Source organism: Pseudorasbora parva, chromosome 4, assembly GCF_024679245.1.
Source record: "Pseudorasbora parva isolate DD20220531a chromosome 4, ASM2467924v1, whole genome shotgun sequence".
In the NCBI taxonomy this organism is placed as follows: domain Eukaryota; kingdom Metazoa; phylum Chordata; class Actinopteri; order Cypriniformes; family Gobionidae; genus Pseudorasbora; species Pseudorasbora parva.
Window position 1 is genome coordinate 40,213,350 of NC_090175.1, and position 12,487 is coordinate 40,225,836.

The window sequence follows — 12,487 nt, forward strand, 5'->3', positions numbered from 1 at the left end:
AAAATTCAGGTTTAATAATAAAGTAAACACAGCTTTAATAAATCTGTTTAAATAAAATCAACCCATGGGACATAATAAAGCTTACCCAAAAGATGTATATTTTTCTGTTTTCTACAGCCTACTGCCCATTGCACCCTAAAAACCCTACTTTGTAGATTTTAGCTTTGTGCCATTGCACATTTTTCATTACACACACAAGGATGAATAACAGCTCACAGTTCACCCATTTTGACCTTCCCACTGACTTAGGCCCTTTAAAGAAGTTTGAGAAAAAGAACCATGCAGATAAAAAGTGACAGCTCATATAAACAGGTCAGAGAGAAAGTTCACTGACATTTAAAAGAGCTTGAGCTCCAGAGCTGCTAATGTAAGTGGCAGAAAAATCTATAGTGCTTCTGTCTAGTTGTCATTTTGTGTGTAAGAAGAATGTTTCTCAGCCTTTTCAGTGACCTGTGCACTTCCATTCATTGAAAAATATAGTTTTACCAACTTTAATGTCTATTTAATGAAAATAATAATAATAATAATACATTAATAAATTAATAAATTAAATAAATAAATAAAATGACAGTAAAATATTTTAATGTAACCCTGTATGTAGTAATAGTCGAATAGTTGTTTTAATATGCCTGAAGAAATTTATTTAGGAGGAAAACCTTTTAAATAAAGTAAATCCATTTTACTTTATTTCACCAGGTGGCGCTGCTGTATTCATGAGAGCACGAGAAATTTCACAGTACGCCTACAGAGGAACGTTTTACAGGGTATTCAGCTGATTCCACAGCATTTGTCAGGGTATGTTTATTTTTAAAAGCCAATTTCTGAGAACTGAAAGTCTTGGCTAGCAAAATATATTTTGTCCATTTCCGCTGTTATTGCTCAGAAAAAAAGATTCAGATCCGTAAACACAGCTGGAATTGTAAAACCTGCTTCAGTAGCCTGGCATACTGTCACTGTGAATATTATATTTTCATCATGATTTTAACTGTAAATCAATTAAGAAACACAACAATTTAGGAAGCAGCAAAAATGTTAAAGGTATGTAAAAGGTGTATAAATTTGCATGTGACAACTTGCCATGACCTGACATTTATGAAAAATGCCTTTGTCCTGAGAACACAATTCAACCTTTTGGTTAAAATCATCTTTACATAGTTGACTTGTGCCTGAGTATATGTCGGTGTGATTTATTGTGTTCACTTGTTTATCTGTGGATCTGAGTGCTTGGCACAGGTGCACTTAGGGCATGTCTGAATCCACTATTGCTAGTTTAACAATGGAAAAAACAGTCGGCATGCCAGGCGCATCTTCCAAAAGGTTTGTACCTATTTTCTTAAAGGTGCCCTAGAATGAAAAATTGAATTAACCTTGCCATAGTGAAATAATAAGAGTTCAGTAAGGACATCAAATACTGTGAGTCTCAAACACCATTGCCTCCTACTTATTTAAATATCGTGTTTGAAAAACACCACAAAAAATAAGTGCTTCTCAACATAAACCCAACCGTGACGCAAGCATTGTGGCTAAACGCATCTCGTTGTCATGTAAGGGCACTGTTCATGTTGGACAGACATTTTAATAGCATTTTGTGTCTGTTAAGAGGCACAAAGACACCCTTTTTTATGCCCCCAAAGCTGCCATTTTAACTGAGGGGGGGCTCTGGGCATTAACTGTAATAACTCCGTGTTGCAAGCACCAATCCGTTTCGTTTTTCTTCTTCTATAGACTGTACTCACAAAGATATAACAATCAAGATAAACTTAAAAATTTGCCGGAGTTGTCCTTTAAGCCCTGCCAACCGACTCTGTACACGATGTGATTGGCCCGACCAGAGTTTGGTTTTTACAGCTCAGAAGTTTATTGAGAGTTGCTAGACGACACTCACGGCAGATTACATTTGCTGCCGCTAGGGTGCGTCTAGATTTCTAGGCTATGCTATGTAGTTATTTTGTTCAAATGTAACACAGAAGAAAAACACAATATTGTAATGCGCAATATTGTGGTGCATTGTAATAAATGATTAATTTAAATGTTAGAATGTAGTAATTAAAGACACTTAATATCAGCGTTGTGATGACTTACCACTCGACTCATAATCAAAGAAGACTTAACTTAGACAACAACTCGATACTTGACTTGATAGCAAATTACATCTGGCCCAATTGTTGTCCACATGTCCCACATTCTTCTGGCCCACATACCTCATGGAATGACGGTGATGACTCAACCTGAGTGTGGCTGGCAATAGCATACATATCCGGGCCTCATCTGGGCCAATGTCACATATGCATGGAGCCATTGTGTGTGGGAGGGACAAGACCCACCCACTTTTTACAACCAATGATATTGGACCCACTCACTTTTATCGTCTCTAATTTGGCACATGTCTGTTTACCCTACCCTACCCTTAACTGATAACTTATTATTAAACACATATAGACGCTTTATTTCCACTTTTCTAATATTTTCTTCATTTTATTGAAAATAAATGCCTTTCCGGTCTGATTTGTGATGAAAAAGGGAACAGAGTAAGTTTGGCAAAAGTTGGATTCGAACCTCGGGTCGTTTTACGTCAAAACTTGATACCATGCGTCTTACCCCTACACTATCGACACTATAAATGGTTCAGTGATTTCCGTAATTTTGTCTGGCTCAATCAGACAGTTTAGTAAACGCTGGTATATTTGTATTTGTAATGTAAATGGCATCTACTTCAGTAAAAAAAAAAAAAAATGAAGAGAGAATGGACCTGCCCACATTTTTTTTTTTGCTTCCGATCTCAGTTCTGGCAGTGGCAAAGGTCACATGGGCCACATCTTGGGCCACACACAGCAAGCCACAACTCATACTAAAAGTCGCTTGATATACAGTCCCTGAAAAAAGTCTTGTCGCTTGTGTACAAATTGACCTAAAGTGCCGCTGAAATATATTTCTAATCAAGATTTTTTTTACAAGAAATGGCTCATTTTAATCCCACCAGCTTTTGTGATAATGTTTCAGTGAAAAACTAAACTTTCAAAAAGTATTCTAATATTCACAGCTTGGTAAAGCCCATTGAGTCAATTTTTGCAAAGACATAAGTGTTGTCGCCTTGTCATATGAGCTTCACCTTTGACTAATAATGGATCAATTAGGTCTCAAGTGTGTGTAAAAAGAACCCCAGTACGCTAGACCTTCACATCAACTGCAACTAGACCTCTGCAAACATGCCTAAGATTCACCCTGAGACTAAAGTTTTGATTATCAAGAGGCTGAAGACCAGATCCGCTGCTGATGTGGCAGACACCTTCAATGTGTCTCAGCGTCAAGTACAGAGGATAAAAAAAAGATTTGAAGAGACTGGAGACGTTTTTGACAAGCCCAGGTCAGGCAGACCCCGCAAGACAACTGCTCGAGAGGACCGTTTGTTGGCTCGAAAATCCAAGGCCAGCCCATTTTCCACTGCAGCAGAGCTCCACGAGACCTGGTCACCTGAAGTCCCTGTGTCAACCAGAACAGTTTGTAGGATTCTGTCTCGAAATGGCCTCCATGGTCGAATCAGTGCCCAGAAGCCAGCACTAAACAAAAGACAATTAAAAAACCGTGTGGCATTTGCCAAGGCCCACCCGCCTGCTAAAAGGATGGACGCTGGAGAAGTGGCAGAAGGTGGATTTTTCAGATGAATCTTCTGTTGAATTACACCACAGTCGCCGCAAATATTGCAGGAGACCTACTGGAGCCAGAATGGATCACCCAGAAAACAGTGAAGTTTGGTGGCGGAAAAATCATGGTCTGGGGTTACATACAGTATGGGGGTGTGCGAGAGATCTGCAGGGTGGAAGGCAACATCAATAGTCTAAAATACCAAGAAATCTTAGCTACCTCTTATATTCCCAACCATAAAAGAGGCCAAATTCTGCAGCAGGACGGTGCTCCATCGCATACTTCCATCTCCACATCAAAGTTCCTCAAGGCGAAGAAGATCAAGATGCTCCAGGATTGGCCAGCCCAGTCACCAGACATGAACATCATTGAGGATATGTGGGGTAGGATGAAAGAGGACGCATGGAAGACGAAACGAAAGAATATTGATGAACTCTGGGAGGCATGCAAGACTGCTTTCTTAGCTATTCCTGATGACTTCATCAATAAATTGTATGAATCCTTGCCAAACCGCATGGATGCAGTCCTTCAAGCTCATGGAAGCCATACAAGATATTAAATTTGGATCTCACAGCACCACAACTTAATTTGCTGACATATTTTTGTATTTGCTGTAAATTTGTTCAATTTCTGTATAGGCGACAAAACTTTTGTCTTGCCAAAATTTGACCTTTCCGTCTTGATTAAATGATAAATATAATATTTTTTCTGTGAACATTATTTATTTCAGTGCATTAAACATCATTTTGGAGGGTTTTAGCTTTTCATATGAGCTATTTCTAACACCAATTAATTAATTAAAAGTCAGGTTAATATCAGGTATTTCTAGAAAATAGAAAAGCGACAAGACTTTTGTCAGGGACTGTAAGTAGGCCAAATACGGCCCATTTGACCTTTGCTGCTGCCAGAATCCGAGCCATATGTGCCAGAGTTGGCCCAGATGAGGCCCGGATATGTATGCCATCTGTGAGTTAGAACGTCGTTTATGGTCTATACCTTCTAAAAACCAGCGATACTCAAGACTTAGGCCTACCTGTGACTTGCATAACAATGACTTGGTCCCACCTGTGCATAAAGTGGAACTGAACCTTTTTGTGCAATGGAAAGGTTCCATCCAAAATGTTAGATGTTATTCTTCACCAGATGCCAATAAACAACCTTTCTTTTTAAGAGTGCAAAGAGCCTCATCAAATGATAAAGTCCTGTGAATAGTTGCTCAAAATAAACGAACTGGAGACATGCTTACACCAGTTCTTCAATACGTGTCATGCTATGCATCACGATGGCACGCTGTGACTCGGTGGCGTTTGGTGCTCTCGGACGGCCATGGACCCCCGCGTGAGTAACGCTTGTGCAGAGGCGCAGTTGAGCCAGCTGTCAGTTCAGTGCGCGCGGAGAAGTGTCAGTGATGCACACACACGTTCACTCACTCAGACTGATGGAGACGCTCGTGTGCCTTCAGGTCTGACCGCGCGTGAAGCGCTTCAGGTAAGACTCTCGAACGCGCTTAATTGGAGACACGCCGGATCTCCACTCGATCGTAATAATCTCTTCGGTTTCCGTTTACGAAAATGTCATATTATTTAATGGCAGTCAGCCACGCAATGCGGTCTATTCTACCTTCATATGTTTGATGTTATTCTAAGTTGCGATTCACTGTCTATGACACGTTTTAGCTTCTGGGGAAAAACGCGTTGAAATAGAAACATGGAATATGCTAATTTTATAATGCGTTATAAAATAAAATAAAAACTTTGAGCACACAAAAGCGAAATACCGATCTCATCTGGTGGTTAAGAAGAAATGAATCATTGGGCTATGAGGACTAAAGTACCTGCAGGACTTTGACCCGTTTACGATACACTCAATGAAAGCACTTAACTCAGGAGTTTGAAGGTAACGCGCAATAATTGACTTGAATGCTCTCATTTGAAGCTGTGGGAACTAAAGGACGGTGAGGAGATGCCTCGCACACCTAGCCTAAATGTTTTCATTGGATGGGCTTATCTTTCTCTTTAGGATTTAATGGAACATTTCAGATTGTTAAGAGGAGACATTAAGGTAATGTGTTGGTGAGCTCAAATCAAATCTTTGTCTTGTCAAGATTGTATTTCAACACTAGATATATAGTATATTGTTTCTCTGTGGATTTGTCTTTTATGGTACTCTATAAATGTCTGGTGCTGACTGAAAATATCAAAGTTCATTTTGTGTCATCATTCAAGCCGAAGGATGTCTGGTGCTATGTGTTATGAAAGACAGATATGATGTTTTCATCAGATTTCATAACTGTTTCATGTAGGCTACTTTAGGGAATTCATTTTAATATTAAAAACATTGTGTGTGTGTGTGTGTGTGAGCCTGTTTATGTGGTTTATGAGGACACAAATTTGTATAACTACATGGGTATTACACTGGTATTACTCTATAAATGTGGTTTATGAGGACATATCAAATGTCCCCATAATTCAAATTGCCTTAAAAACATACTAAATGATGTTTTTTTGAGAAAGTAAAAATGCAGAATGTTTCCTGTGATGGGTAGGTTTAGGGGCAGGGGCAGTGTAAGGGGATAGAAAATACGGTTTGTACAGTATAAAAACCATTACGCCTATGGAGAGTCCCTGTAAACCACATAGACCAACGTGTGTGTGTGTGTGTGTGTGTGTGTGTGTGTGTGTGTGTAAACAATTTGGATGATTAGAACCATATATATATATATATATATATATATATATATATATATATATATATATATATATATATATATATATATATATATATATATATATATATAATTTTTTTTTTTTTTAAAGATAGGCCTATTGTTTTTTTCTCCTGCTAAAATTGGATGATTAGAGGCATTTGCAACTGGCTCATAGCTTATACTTGTATGTGGGATGCAGTTATACTAAAACATTGGCATCAGATATCATTTATAACACTTGTTTTTCCATCCTCTCTTTCTCTCCACCCCAATCTTATTCTGTCAGTTGATATGTCAATGTGTTCTCCCATCTTTCTCCTTCTTCACCTGTACGGTTCCCATGGCGCCCAATGGCTCTATTTGGAGGACATTTTGTGTCATTTTTTTGTGTGTGTCATAAACTCATGTATGTTTAAGGCTCAACTTGTGATGGGAGCAGTGCTGAATAGTAAATTTTTGCATGTAATCTGAATTATGTAGTCTGATTTCAAAAATTATGTTTTTAAATACTCGTTATCAGACTAGTACACTTTTTATTGATTACATGCTTACATGTTATACTCACAATGGCAGTAAATTATGCATAATTCAATGATTCTCCATACTACTTTTTATCTTTTAAATGTTCCTATCTAAAAAAAAAAAACACTACTGCTTATACACAACCTTCTTTTATACGAGGTCTTCCAGGTTTGTGGAGTTGCACCCACAGACCAGCCACTGGTCATGTCTATCACTGAAACTGAGACCCACTGCATTTATAGAAATCATTTCTCTTTTTACTTGTTTTCTCAGCATTGCAACATTTCATCTAATCAACACCTGATGAACATTAATTATTTTAATTATCACTCAGTGAGTCATTTAACCATGTGAAGGCTTCAGCCCGACTGACAATTTAGTTTTACTCAAATATGTTTAGGGTCAGTCATTTCACTTTAATGCAATGAAAAGGTTATTAGGCAGTTCATGAAATATTATATATATAAATATATATATCATGAATTCTTTTTTCAGTTTTTTTTTTTTTTAAAAGAAGTCACTGACATGACAAATTTAAAACATAAAAAGCTCATTTAAAAGAAAAATGTCAGACAGACTTTCCATCTTTTTTCCATCTGAAGTCTTTGTTTATTGTTGTCTTTAGAAGGCTTTTGTTTTGCAAACCCATTAAAATAAACAAATTCACCTAATTTCATATTTGCAGGGAACTTTTTATCATCTTAAACTCTTTGACCTAATATATTTACTTGAAGTACCCATGAGATTTTGACTTAATAACTTAAGTCAATAATACATTTAGGTCAATATTAATAATACATTAATTTCACACTTCTCTGTCGGTTAATGGTCGGTTAAAATAAATAATGATCATATGACATGCAGGTAAAAAAAAAGAAAATATTTTTGTAATCTTTTTTATAAAGTGTTTTATCTTGATTTTTCTAAATAGCTTTTCATCAGACTCACAAAACCCTGCAGTTTCATCACGAACCCCAGTCTGGGAAACCCTGACATAATGTAATATTTAATGGACTTCGTATTGTTAATAAAAAAAATAATGGAACATATTATTTTTCTTTGAAATTTTTATATAATTATATCATATGGTACAAGTTTGTTCTATTAAAATTTAATGTGATAAACAAATTAGGTCAAAAGTAACAAGTAGTATTATTTTACCTTAAATTTGTAATCTATTTGAATACATTACTAACTCCTTTTGTCATGTAATTGGAATGGACTACAATATGCAGGTAGCACTGAATGGAAGCATAGCTTGTTTTCAGATGTTTAGGCTAAAAGTCTTGATTTGAATGCCATTCATATCAGCTTCATTATGCACACATTCTCAGTTTCTTTAATGAGTTTCTCCATGGGGTTCTAAAAAGACCACAGTTAAGGACCTAATTATATTGCCATGGCAATGGCATTAAACGCCTCTGCTGATTCATTCACAATAAATTAATGAATGTTATAGTTTATCAATTAATTTAAAAAAACGGGTCCATACTGACCATACTTTAATGTGATATTGTTTGGGCTGCCAATAATCACACGTTTCTGAGACAAAACAGTGGCATCATTTATCTTAAAGGAGTTAACTCAATGCAGGTCTATCTCACGCTTCTGGTTGTACAAAGCCTGTATGACTTTCTTGTTTCTGAAGAACACCAAAGAAGATCATTTAAAAGAATCTTCACACAACTTTTTTTATATTCAACCGCAGATTATGTCCAATGAACATATGGACAATGCAAAGGCAAAAATATACACCCATACTGTTTAATTTTCATGTGCAGCCTCAGTAACAAATACAATATTTGAATAATAGAATAAGCATGTTTGATTTATTTTATTGCTATGGGCAACATATGGTAAATTCTGTCACTATTAAATGTTCAGTGGAGCCTTGTTAATATACTGTGAGAATAACAGTCTCTTATCTCATTAAAATTTTGATTTTAATCTTTTAGCAGACTGTTTAATTCAAAGTGACTTACAAAAGAAAAAATAAATAAATATCAAAAGCTGTAAAAAGTACAAGCTGTTTAAAGCCATATGCTATTTTTGTGTGAGGATTCGGAACAGACAAAAAAAAAAAAAAAAATATTAACTGATTTTTACTTCCGCTGGGCTTCTCGATGTCAGTCAGTAGCTTTGTCCGAAACCTGGAAAAGGCTGCCTTCGGAGGACACATTTGAAGGCAGGAAGGCATCAATCGACGTCCGAATCTAATGTTAGCTTCATTCCTGTCTCCTGCATGAGATACCTTCATCTGATGGATTTTTGAAGGCAGCATATATGTATCCTTCACTGCCTTTGATATCCCACAATCCTGTGCTTTCCATTCAGTGACAGTTGAGCTGGGAAAATAAGATGGTGTGTGAACGTTGCGTTTGCTGGTCAGTTTGTGTGTAAATGTGTTTTTTACCAATATTTTCCACTTCTGATGTAATTTCTAGCGAGAAATTACTAATGTAGTAATTAAATATGTGTTTAGTTCTCACTAAAGCTCTTTCTATTTTGCTGTAGATCATTAAACTGCTACACTGCCTTAGAAGTCTGTCCGAAATCAGTTCCGTGAGGTGCCTTCTTGCACAGAATGTTGCCTTACAAGCCATTGCCTGATAAGGCAGCGAGGCAGCGAGTCATCTGCCTAGGTTTTGAACTAGATCAGTCTGATTTCTAAACCGGATCACCTGATTGAAATGACTCAACTCATAGAATTAATGTTTTAATTGGCTTCAAACATTCTATATATTTTCAAAGTTACTTATAAGGAAAGTTTTTTCATTGCATTTTTCAGGCTGGACCAGAAAATTCACATGTTCAGTCATAAGCTCACATCTTAGAACACTTCGCAACCGGAGCTTCTAACGGCAGCTGCAGTGATGCAATTACTTTACCAATTAGCGATTGGCTCTTATAAGGCAGGGATTATTCCGCCATATTGTGTGTTGCACTTTTTTCCATACATAAGATGCGTCTTATTTCAAAGGCTGCGTCCTCCAGAGGTGGCATTTGAATGCTGCATTCGTCAAGACGTTTCATGTGAGAAAAATAACCGTTAGTAAGAAAATTAATAAACAGTTACAGTATTTTACACCTCACAAGGAATAACCATCAATTTATTACCTTTAGTTTTCTTAAATAAGACATCATTGATGACACAGCTCTCCGAAATGAGACACAGCTAATGTAATATGATTGCACCATCTTTGTAGATTTAAAGTCTTTAATATATCCTTTTGAATATATATTTGAATGGACTACTTAAGGCCGCGTGTCCTCCAAAGAGTTTTTTTAGCCAGCTGAATTACATCCGTGTGAAATGTGAGCCTGATCTCACGAAAATGCGTATAAATAGTATGAGTTTGCAATCTCGTGGAATGTATACGCCAAAATGAGTTTTGGCGTGCATATGGTAGTCGGTTTTTTGCGCGCATATGATACGCACTTTATGGCGTATTATACATACGAACGCCCCACCCCACCACCCTAAACCTACCCAAGAGCGTGTCATATGCACGCAAAAAACTGCGTAGCATTTGCACGGCAAAATGAGTTTTGTCGTATCCATTCCACGAGATTTCACACTCGTACTATTTATACGCATGACCATGAGATCGTGTTGGAAATGCTTTGGTGGACACACAGCTTTATGGTGCATCAAGAATTTTTTATCATTTTTATTTTGTTTCCAACAGAACAAATAACAGCATGCAGGTTTTGAAAAAACTTCAGGGTGAGTAAATACTGACCGCATTATTATTTTTGGGTGAACTGACAAACTTCTGGGTAATGTGGACTACTGGCCTACTTAGCACAGTTGGGAAATAAGTTTGTGACCATCAACAATACAAGAACTACAGACACTACACACACACACACACACACACACACACACACACACACACACACACACACACACACACACACACACACACACACACACACACACACACACACACACAAAATAAAGTATATATATATATATATATATATATATATATATATATATATATATATATATATATATATATATATAGTTTTTATGTTATATATACCACATGTGGTATTTGTAATATGATAGGACAAACCGTGCATTTCTCTTCAAGTATTTTCTCTTCAAAACGGCAGCAGACCAAAGCTGTTTCGTACTGTCACAAAACATGGAACCAATCCCGTATGTGGGACGGCCCAGGGCTTTTCCACAGGGATCACAAGAACACCTTAAATGGTTAGTTCACCCAAAAAATGAAATTGATGTCATTAATGACTCGCCCTAATATCGTTTTACACCCGTAAGACCTCTGTTCATCTTCTCAACACAGTTTAAGATATTTTATATTTAGTCCGAGAGCATATAAGTGAATGCACACTTTACTGTCCATGTCCAGAAAGGAAATAAAAAGATCATCAAAGTAGTCCATATGTGACATCAGTTAGTTAATTAGAATCTCTTGAAGCATTGAAAATAAATTTTGGTCCAAAAATAACAAAAACTACGACTTTATTCAGCATTGTCTTCTCTTCCGCGTTTGCTTTCAAACCTCAAATAAAGATTAAAACGGTCATGAATCAGTGAATTGATTCATGATTTGGATCACGTGTCAAACTGCCAAACTGCTGAATTCACGTGACATTGGGGATCCGAATCATGAATCAATACGTTTTAATCTTTATTTGAGGTTTGAAAGCAAAGGTGGAAGAGAAGACCATGCTGAATAAAGTCGTAGTTTTTGTTATTTTTGGACCAAAATGTATTTTCGATGCTTCAAGAGATTCTAATTAACTAACTGATGTCACATATGGACTACTTTGATGATCTTTTTATTTCCTTTCTGGACATGGACAGTATAGTGTGCATACACTTATAAGCTCTCGGAGTAAATATAAAATATCTTAAACTGTGTTCTGAAGATGAACGGAGGTCTTATGGTGTGTGGAATGACATTAGGGTGAGTCACTAATGACAAATTTCCTTTTTGAGTGAACTAACCCTTTAAAGAAAGGACAAGAAAAATCAGGTACATTGTAGTTATTTTTTATGCCTTTCTCAACTGACATTCTATGATGTTCAAAGCATTCCTAAGGAGGCTGATTTTTAGAATGCAGCGGTCTGACTCATTAGGGTATCATTAGCAACACATTATTAGCTGTTTGATAACGTAGTCATGCCAAAGGCTAATCATATCAATTACCGTTATGTGTCCGACGTTGTAGAGAGAGATATACATAAAACCCATTACCATTCTGATGGGCCTACTTGGTGATTTGTAGCTGAGCCTGAATAACTCGCTCTTCCTCCTCTTCTTCTGAATCAGTTTCTGGTTCAAATATATATATGGCTGAATTGTGCAGCATTTGCTAGTTGACCGAGTGAATCAGGTAGTCTGAGCTGGTGTGATTAAAGGGTTAGTTCACCTAAAAATGAAAATTATTTCATTAATTACTCACCCTCATGTTGTTGGACACCTGTAACACAAATTGGAAACACAAATGAAGATATTTTTGTTTAAAGCTGATGGCTGAGAAAGGCTTCAGAAAGGCCTCCATTGGGATTCAGTACATTATTTCCACTGACCCACTCAGAAGACCCAAACAAGGCACTAAAGACTTCGTTACAAAGTC

The 12,487-nt window shown here is 36.8% G+C and overlaps 1 protein-coding gene across 3 annotated transcripts in view; it reads left to right on the plus strand.

Moving 5' to 3' along the window:
- The first annotated feature begins 4,912 nt into the window (after nt 1-4,912).
- npy1r (neuropeptide Y receptor Y1) overlaps nt 4,913-12,487 on the plus strand; it is a 33,766-nt gene continuing 26,191 nt past the window's right edge. The window contains exons 1-2 of one of the 3 annotated variants that reach the window (XM_067441766.1): nt 4,913-5,130; nt 10,561-10,598. The gene's annotated coding sequence lies outside the window, so the exon portion shown is untranslated. Of the gene's footprint in view, nt 5,131-5,154; nt 5,704-10,560; nt 10,599-12,487 lie in introns of those variants that run through there. The other 2 variants (XM_067441764.1, XM_067441765.1) reach the window with 2 other exon arrangements.